This window comes from Pristiophorus japonicus, chromosome 12 (genome assembly GCF_044704955.1).
Source record: "Pristiophorus japonicus isolate sPriJap1 chromosome 12, sPriJap1.hap1, whole genome shotgun sequence".
In the NCBI taxonomy this organism is placed as follows: domain Eukaryota; kingdom Metazoa; phylum Chordata; class Chondrichthyes; family Pristiophoridae; genus Pristiophorus; species Pristiophorus japonicus.
Genome location: NC_091988.1, coordinates 28,294,214 through 28,302,691, shown reverse-complemented (window position 1 = coordinate 28,302,691; position 8,478 = coordinate 28,294,214).

Below are 8,478 nucleotides of genomic sequence, written 5' to 3'. Positions count from 1 at the left end.
TAAATTGCAGTTTGGTTTGGTCCAAATGCTTTCTGCAAGTTAGTCCTTTTGCGAGTTTGACCTCAAACACCCTACTCCCTTCTTTGGCTACGACAGTGCCAGCAAGCCATTTGGGACCACGTCCATAGTTGAGTACAAATACAGGGTCATTGGCTTCAATATCGCGTGACAAATTTGCGCGATCATGGTACATGCTTTGTTGATGCCTCCTGCCCTCGACATGACCATGGAGATCAGGGTGGACTAGGGAGAGCCTTGTTTTGAGTGCCCGTTTCATGAGCAGTTCGGCAGGGGGAATCCCGGTGAGCGAGTGGGGTCTAGTGCAGTAGCTGAGCAGCGGGTCTGCAGGGAGCCTTTCGACACCCGTTTTAAGCTTTGCTTGATAGTTTGGACTGCCCGTTCTGCCTGGCCGTTGGATGTGGGCTTGAACGGGGCAGATGTGACGTGCTTGATCCCATTGTGGGGTCATGAATTTCTTGAATTCAGCGTTGGTGAAGCACAGCCCATTGTCGCTGACAAGGACATCAGGTAGTCCGTAATTGGCAAACATGGTTCGTAGGTTTTCGACGGTGGCAATGGATGTGCTTACAGACATTATTACACACTCAATCCATTTTGAATGGCATCCACAACAACCAAGAACATTTTGCCTAGAAGCGGGCCAGTGAAGTCAACGTGGATCCTAGACCACGGTTTGGAGGGCCATGACCACAAACTTAGCGGTGCCTCCCTGGGTGCATTGCTCAGTTGAGAGCAAGTGTTGCATTGGCGCACTCAAGACTCCAAATCTGAGTCGATGCCGGCCACAACACATGGGATCTGGCTATAGCTTTCATCATTACTATGCTTGAGTGGGTACTATATAGGTCACATATGAACATTTCCCTGCCTTTCTTGGGAAAAACCATGCGATTACTCCACAAAAGATAGTCCGCCTGTGTGGACATTTCGTCTTTGCACCGCTGGAACAGCTTGATCTCTTCATGCATCTCCGGTGGGACGCTGGACCAGCTCCCATGGAGGACACAGTTTTTACAAGGGTCAGTAAAGGATCCTGGCTGGTCCAGGTCCTGATTTGGCGGGCCGTAACGGGTGACTTTTCGTTTTCAAATGCATCCATCACCAAGAGCATGTCTGCAGGCTGCCATTTCCACCCCGGTGGTGGGCAATGGTAGCCGACTGAGACCATCAGCGCAGTTCTCTGTGCCTGACCTGTGGCGAATTACATAGTTATATGTAGACAGCGTGAGCGCCCATCTTTGGATGCGAGCAGAGGCATTGGTGTTAATACCTTTGCTTTCTGAGAATAGCGATATGAGCAGCTTATGGACAGTTTCTAACTCGAACTTAAGCCCAAACAGATACCGGTTCATTTTTTTTTACCCCATAAACGCATGCCAGAACTTCTTTTTCAATCATGCTGTAGGCCCTTTCGGTCTTGGACAAGCTCCTGGATGCATAAGCGACCGGTTGCAATGTTCCCGATTCATTTGCTTGCTGTAACACACACCCGATCCCGTACGATGATGCATCGCAAGCTAGCACTAAACGTTTACATAGGTCATACAGAACAAGCAGTTTGTTGGAACATAACAGATTTCTGGCTCTCTCAAAAGCAGTCTCTTGTGATTTCCCCCATACCCAGTCATCTCCCTTGTGTAGCAACATGTGTAGAGGTTCTAGCAAGGTGTTTAACCCGGGTAGGAAATTACCAAAATAATTGAGGAGTCACAGGAACGACCGCAGCTCCATCACGTTCTGTGGTCTCGGCGCGTTCTTAATGGTCTCCATCTTGGTGTCAGTGGGTCTGATGCCATCTTCCGCGATTCTTCTCCCTACAAACTCGACCTCTGGTGCCAGGAAAATACACTTCGAGCGTTTCAACCTGAGTCCCACACGATCTAGCTGACTTAGAACCTCTTCCAGATTTTGCAAGTGTTCAATGGTGTCCCGACCTGTGATCAATATGTCGTCCTGGAAAACCGCAGCGCACGAAACCGACTTTAGCAGCCTCTCCATGTTCCTTTGAAAAATAGCCGTGGCCGATCGAATCCCAAACGGGCATCTGTTATTGATGAACAGACCTTTCTGCGTGTTGATGCAGGTGAAGCCTTTCGAAGATTCCATTAGCTCCTGCTTCATGTAGGCTGAGGTCAGGTCCAACTTGGTGAACATCCTGTCAGCATCGCAAATAGGTCGTCGACCTTGGGTAGCAGGTACTGGTCCTGCAGCGAAAAATGGTTAATCGTTACTTTATGATCCCCATAAATTCTGACCGTGTCATTGCCCTTGAGAACTGGAACAATCAGACTGGCCCACTCGTTGAACTCAACCGGTGCGGTGATCCCCTCTCGTTGCAGCCTGTCCAGCTCGATCTTCACTTTCTCTCACATCATGTGTGGCATTGCCCGTGCCTTGTGGTGGATGGGTCGTGTGCCGGGAATCAAGTGGATCTGCACCTTCGCCCCAGAGAAATTTCCGATGCTTGGCTCAAACAACAACGGAAACTTGCTCAGAACCTGGGCACATGAGGCGTCGTAGATGAACAAAGGCACTCAGATGTCGTCCCAGTTCCAGTGGATTTTTCTCAGCCAGCTTCTGCTGAACAGTGTGGGACCATCTCCTGGTGCAATCCATAGTGGTAGTTCTTGCACTGCTCCATCGTAGGAGACTTTTACTGCTGCACTGCCAATTACAGGGATCAGCTCTTTCGTTACGTTTTCAGCTTGGTATGAATAGGGTTCAGCTTGGGCCTGTGTGCCTTGTTGCATCACAGCCTATTGAAGGCCTTTTTGCTCATAATGGACTGACTCGTGCCCTTGTCCAATTCCATGGACACTGGAATTCCGTTCAGTTCAACTTTTAACATGATCGGTGAACATTTTGTGGTGAAGGTGTGTACCCTGTACACTTCTGCCTCCTCGGTTTGAGTCTCTAGTTCAGTTTGATCCACCATGGTCCGATGTTCCTCTGCAAGGTGGTGGTTTGCAGGGTTTGCAGCTCGTCTGCACATTCGCTGGAGATATCCCATTGTTCCACAGCCTTTGCATGCATAGTGCTTGAAGCACCTCCGCAGCGCCAACAAGGTGTTAATTACCTCGTATTAGCTTTTGATGGCGGACTCTGGGTCATCTGAGGTCGTGCAGCTGCAGGCGTGTACGTTCTGCCATATGCATTCCTGCCTGAAAACGACGTTACCTTGTGTACAGTACTTGCCGAAACCTCGTTATGCTGCATTATTTGTTTGGTGTTATCGCTGATGGACATAAATGCCTGGGCTATTTATGGCTTTGCTCAGGTTCGGTGTTTCAACAGTCAATAATTTGCGAAGTATCATCATCATAGGCAGTCCCTCGGAATCGAGGAAGACTTGCTTCCATTTCCAAAGTGAGTTCTCTGGAGGCTGAAAAGTCCAATGCAAGAGCCACTGTCTCTGTCACAAGTTGGACAGACAATCGTCGAGGGAAGGGGTGGGTGGGGCTGGTTTGTCGCACGCTCCTTCCGCTGTCTGCGCCTGACCTCTTCACACACTTTGCGTTGAGACTTGAAGAACTCAACGCCCTCCCGGATGCACTTTCTCCACCTCGGGCGGTCTTCGGCCAGGATCTCCCAGGTGTCAGTGATGATGTCGCACTTTACCAGGGAGGCTTTGAGGGTGTCCTTGTAACGCTTCTGCTGCCCACCTTTGGCTCATTTACTATGAAGGAGCTCCGCATAGAGCATTTGCTTAGGGAGTCTCGTGTCTGGCATGCGAACTAAGTGGCCTGCCCAGCGAAGCTGATCAAATGTGGTCAGTGCTTCAATACTGGGGATGTTAGCCTGGATGCAGACTCTGATGTCGGTGTGCCTGTCCTCCCAGGGGATTTGCAGGATCTTGCGGAGAAATCATTGGTGATATAGCTCCAGCAACTTGAGGTGCCTCCTATACATGGTCCGTGCCTCAGATCCATACAGGAGGGCGGGTATTACTACAGCCCTGTAGACCATGAGCTTGGTGGTAGATTTGAGGGCCTGGTCTTCAAACACTCTTTTCCTCAGATGGCCGAAGACAACACCAGCGCACTGGAGGCGATGTTGAATTTCTGCATCAATGTCTGCCTTTGTTGATAAGAGGCTCCCGAGATATGGGAAATGGTCCACGTTGTCGAGGGCCGCACCATGAATCTTGATGATTGGAGGGCAGCGCTGTGCGACGGGAACAGGCTGGTGGAGGATCTTTGTCTTATGGATGTTAAGCGTAAGGCCCATGCTTTCATATGCCTCAGTGAATACATTGACTATATCCTGGAGTTCAGCCTCAGAATGTGCGCAGATGCAGGCATCGTCCACGTACTGCAGCTCAACGACAGAGGTTGGGGTGATCTTGGACCTGGCCTGGAGGCGGTGTAGGTTAAACAGCTTCCCACTGGTACTGTAGTTTAGTTCCACTCCAGTGGGGAGCTTGTTGATTGAGAAGTGGAGCATGGCAGCGTGGAAGATTGAGAAGAGGGTTGGAGCGATGACACAGCCCTGTTTGACCCAGGTCCGGACGTGAATTGGGTCTGCAATGGATCTGTTAGTAAGGATAACAGCCTGCATGTCATTGTGGAGCAGGCGAAGGATGTTGACAAACTTTTGAGGGCATCCGAAGCGGAGGAGGACGCTCCATAGACCCTCATGGTTGACAATGGCAAAGGCCTTTGTAAGATCGAAAAAGGTCATGTATAAGGGCTGGCGCTGCTCCTTGCAGTTTTCCTGCAACACTCGCGCTGCAAAGATCATGTCTGTTGTGCCCCGTAGGGGACGAAATCTGCACTGTCGCTCCGGGAGAAGTTCCTCAGCCACAGGGAGAAGACGGTTGAGGAGAACTCTAGTGAAAACCTTCCCAGTGGCTGATAGCAGGGGGATTCCTCTGTAGTTGCCGCAGTCGGACTTGTCCCCTTTTTAAAAAATGGTCACAATCACTGCGTCTCTGAGATCTCCCGGCATGCTCTCCCCCCTCCAGATGAGAGAGATGAGGTCATGTATCCGTGCCAACAGCGCCTCTCCGCCATACTTTAACGTCTCAGCAGGGACTCCATCTTCACCTTGTAATTCTTCAGCTGTTTTATGGCTTTGCCTACCTCGTGCAATGTTGGAGTTTCACTGAGTTGGTGGCGGGTTGCATGCTGCGAGATGGAGTCGAGAACACTCAAGTCAAAGGCAGAGTCTCGATTGAGGAGATCTTCAAAGTGTTCCTTCCATCGGGCCCTTGATGAGTGTTTCCCCGTTCTTGGCCAGGAGTGGGGTGGGGCCTTGGGAGTTTGGACCTTAGGTGGCCTTAACTGCGATGAAGAATCCTCGCAAATCATGGCTGTCGGCCAGTTATTGTATCTCCTGTGCTTTCTCCATCCACCACCTGTTCTTTAGGTCCCGGGTTTTTTGTTGGACCTAAGCCTTGAGCCGTCTATAATATTGTTTCACAGCTCCCGAGTTGGGTTGTTGTTTGAGGCTCAGAAATGCTTTGCACTTGCGATCTATTAGTTCTTCGATCTCCTGCAAAGGATAACCTCATGGCCAATGCCAAGCACAAAAAAGTCTCTTAGCATTTGCTCCAGGAATCCATCGAATTCACAATGTCCTGCAAGGCGCCTTAGATCAGCGATGTAGCTCGCCACTTCCTGGCCTTCAAACCGTTGACATGTGTAAAATCGATACCTTGCCATCAGAACGCTCTCCTTCGGATTTAGGTGCTCCCAGACCAGCGTACACAGTTCTTCATACGATTTGGTTGTTGGTTTCACCGGAGCGAGAAGATTCTTCATGAAGCCATAAGTTGTTGCCCCGCAGACGGTGAGGAGGATTGCCCTTCATTTGGCAGCATTCACGCTCCCTTCCAGCTCGTTGGCCGCGAAGTATTGGTTGAGTTGCTCCATGAAGGCCTCCCACCGTCCCTTTCTGAGAATTTTTCCAGGATACCAACAGTTCTCTGCATTTTCGCCTGATGGTTGGTTTGTTATCTCGTCGCCAGTTGTTATGTCTCGAATAAAGCACTGTGACTGAGTACTATAGAAGTGAATAAGTGTGACCTTAGTCTCTTTATTTTAACTCCAGAGTGTTGGTACAGCATGGGAGGCCTGCTTGTATACAGTGCTCCCAAGGGATGCTGGGATCCCTTCGGAGTCCAACAGATATGCCCTCTGGTGGCGGTAGAATGCTGGTTACATCGTGTTGCATACATAACAATATTAAGTCCCAATGTCTGGTTGCGGAAAGGAGTAGGGGGGACTGAATGGAGGAAAGCCCTTTTAACATAATGGAGGTTTTGGAATTTCTGGGGGTGCATATGGGGTGCAAGAAGGATAGGGATGAATTGGATCAATTAAATTGGGAACCGAAGGTTCGGAAAATAAAAAGATTTTTGGAAAATGTGAATAAAGGTGGTTGAAAGTTCAAGGAAGAGTGAGAGTGGTGTCTGCTCTCCTACTATCTAAACTATGATACCTATTGAATTTGGAGGATATTCCTGAGTGGGCGGAAAGGTCCATCCCAGAGGTTGTCAAGCCCCCTCAGTATCTTGTATGTTTCACCTCACATTCTTCTAAACTTCAATGAGTATAGGCCCAACCTGCTCAACCTATCATCATAAGTGAACCCCTTAAAAAGTGTGTAAGCACAACAGGAGGGATGAAGGAGTGACAAGAGTCTTTACAGTGAAGTGATCGGGGCCCAAGAGAGGCGTGAATCTGGGACCCAGAAGAGGCGAGGGCCCAGGGGCAGCACGGGCCAGCCCACTCTGTGATATCTGTGCACACTAGGTCCATGCAGCAGAGCTGGTCTCCAGTTAGTCTTGGGTAATCCTTGCCACTGGACCAAGACCTAACTCTGTCAAGCCCGTGTGGTGGCTGGTGTGCAACGGCCACCACACGTTAAAAAAATCCAAGGCATTTTCCACCCTTCACGATGTAATTCGGGATCTGGAACATTAGGTCCTTCATTGAAGCACCTGTGAACTCATCCCTTTTTGGCGTGGAAGCAAGTCATCCTCACTTCGAGGGACTGCCTATGATGATGATGTGCAGTTTATGCCCAAAGGTGCTGAGGAATTTTTAGAACAGCCCTTATTTTTGAACAGGTGGGTCAACATTGAAGGAGGGATATTATTTAATCAAGTTTTTATATATGCATTATATATGTGAAAGATGTATTATATGAGGTAATTAGTTGCCGAAAGCGGTGGTGAGGGATATGGTTGGGAGGAGGATCGGGAGGTAGAGGAAAAGGCAATTATGATCATGTATGAGAAGATTGTGCGGGCAATGCCACAGGATTAGATGGAAGAAATAAATTCACAAATCTCCCAAGGAGGTGTAATACGTCCTGCTTTTCCAAGCTGTCTGCTGGAGAAAGGGGAGGAGTTGGTCCAATTTGACAACTCGAGATTTCTATGGGATATTTAGAGAATGGAGATTCAAGACACCTGTTGGTCAGGAGTGTTGGCAGAGTATATGCCCACAGCTGGACTTCAGCAGGATTTGGAAGGGAGTTTGGGCCAATTTTAAATGTCCAGAGTGGATTGAACTGGATTTCAAATCGGCTCATAACTGGATTTTTACCACGATAGTCTTATGTAAGATTGGGCCAGTGTGTGGGACGTAGGATGAGACTCTGTCCCATTTGCTGGTGTTATGTCTGCAGTTAAAGGATTTTAAGTGCTATGTTCGACAGATGTGTGAGGTTTTCTTGCTGGGTGAGGATCGAAGAGCAAGAATGGGAATCCCGTGGGACTCAATTTTGAGATGGAGATTGCAGGAGAGTCTGTCCGAGTCCAGCGGAGCGACAATTAATTTAATGTTCAGTTTGGCTAGATTTGTGAATATGCAATGAAGGACTTCTCTATTTTTTAAGGGGAGGAGAATAAACCTAAAAGAGTATTTTAAGTATAAGTTAAACAATATTTTAGCTCTGTGGATGTTTTATTCAGAAAATAATTTAAAGATAGTATTTTATAATCAATTTGTAAAGTACAATAGATTAATATATGTTGCAGGAGACAAATTATACTTCAGGTATTAATGTTAATATGTGTTGGAGGAACAGCTGTGCAGAGGGGTGGAATGGATTTGTATAACACAATGAAATGATCACCATGTTGTTAATGTTCAATAAACATTCATTTTTTAAAAAGTGAGTAGCACACCTGCCTCTGAGTCAGAAGATTGTGAGTTCAAGTCCCACTCCAGGGACTTGAGCACATAAATCTAGGCTGACCCTCCAGTGCAGTGCTGATGGAGCGCTGCACTGTAGGAAGTGCTGTCTTTCAGATGAGACGTTAAACCGAGGCCCCGTCTGCTCTCTCAGGTGGACGTAAAAGATCCCATGACACTCTTTTGAAGAAGAGCAAGGGAGTTATCCCAATATTTATCTCTAAATCAACATAACCAGAAACAATTATCTTGTCATTACCACATTGCTATTTGTGGGAGCTTGCTGTGTGCAAATTGGCTGCCGTGTTTCCCA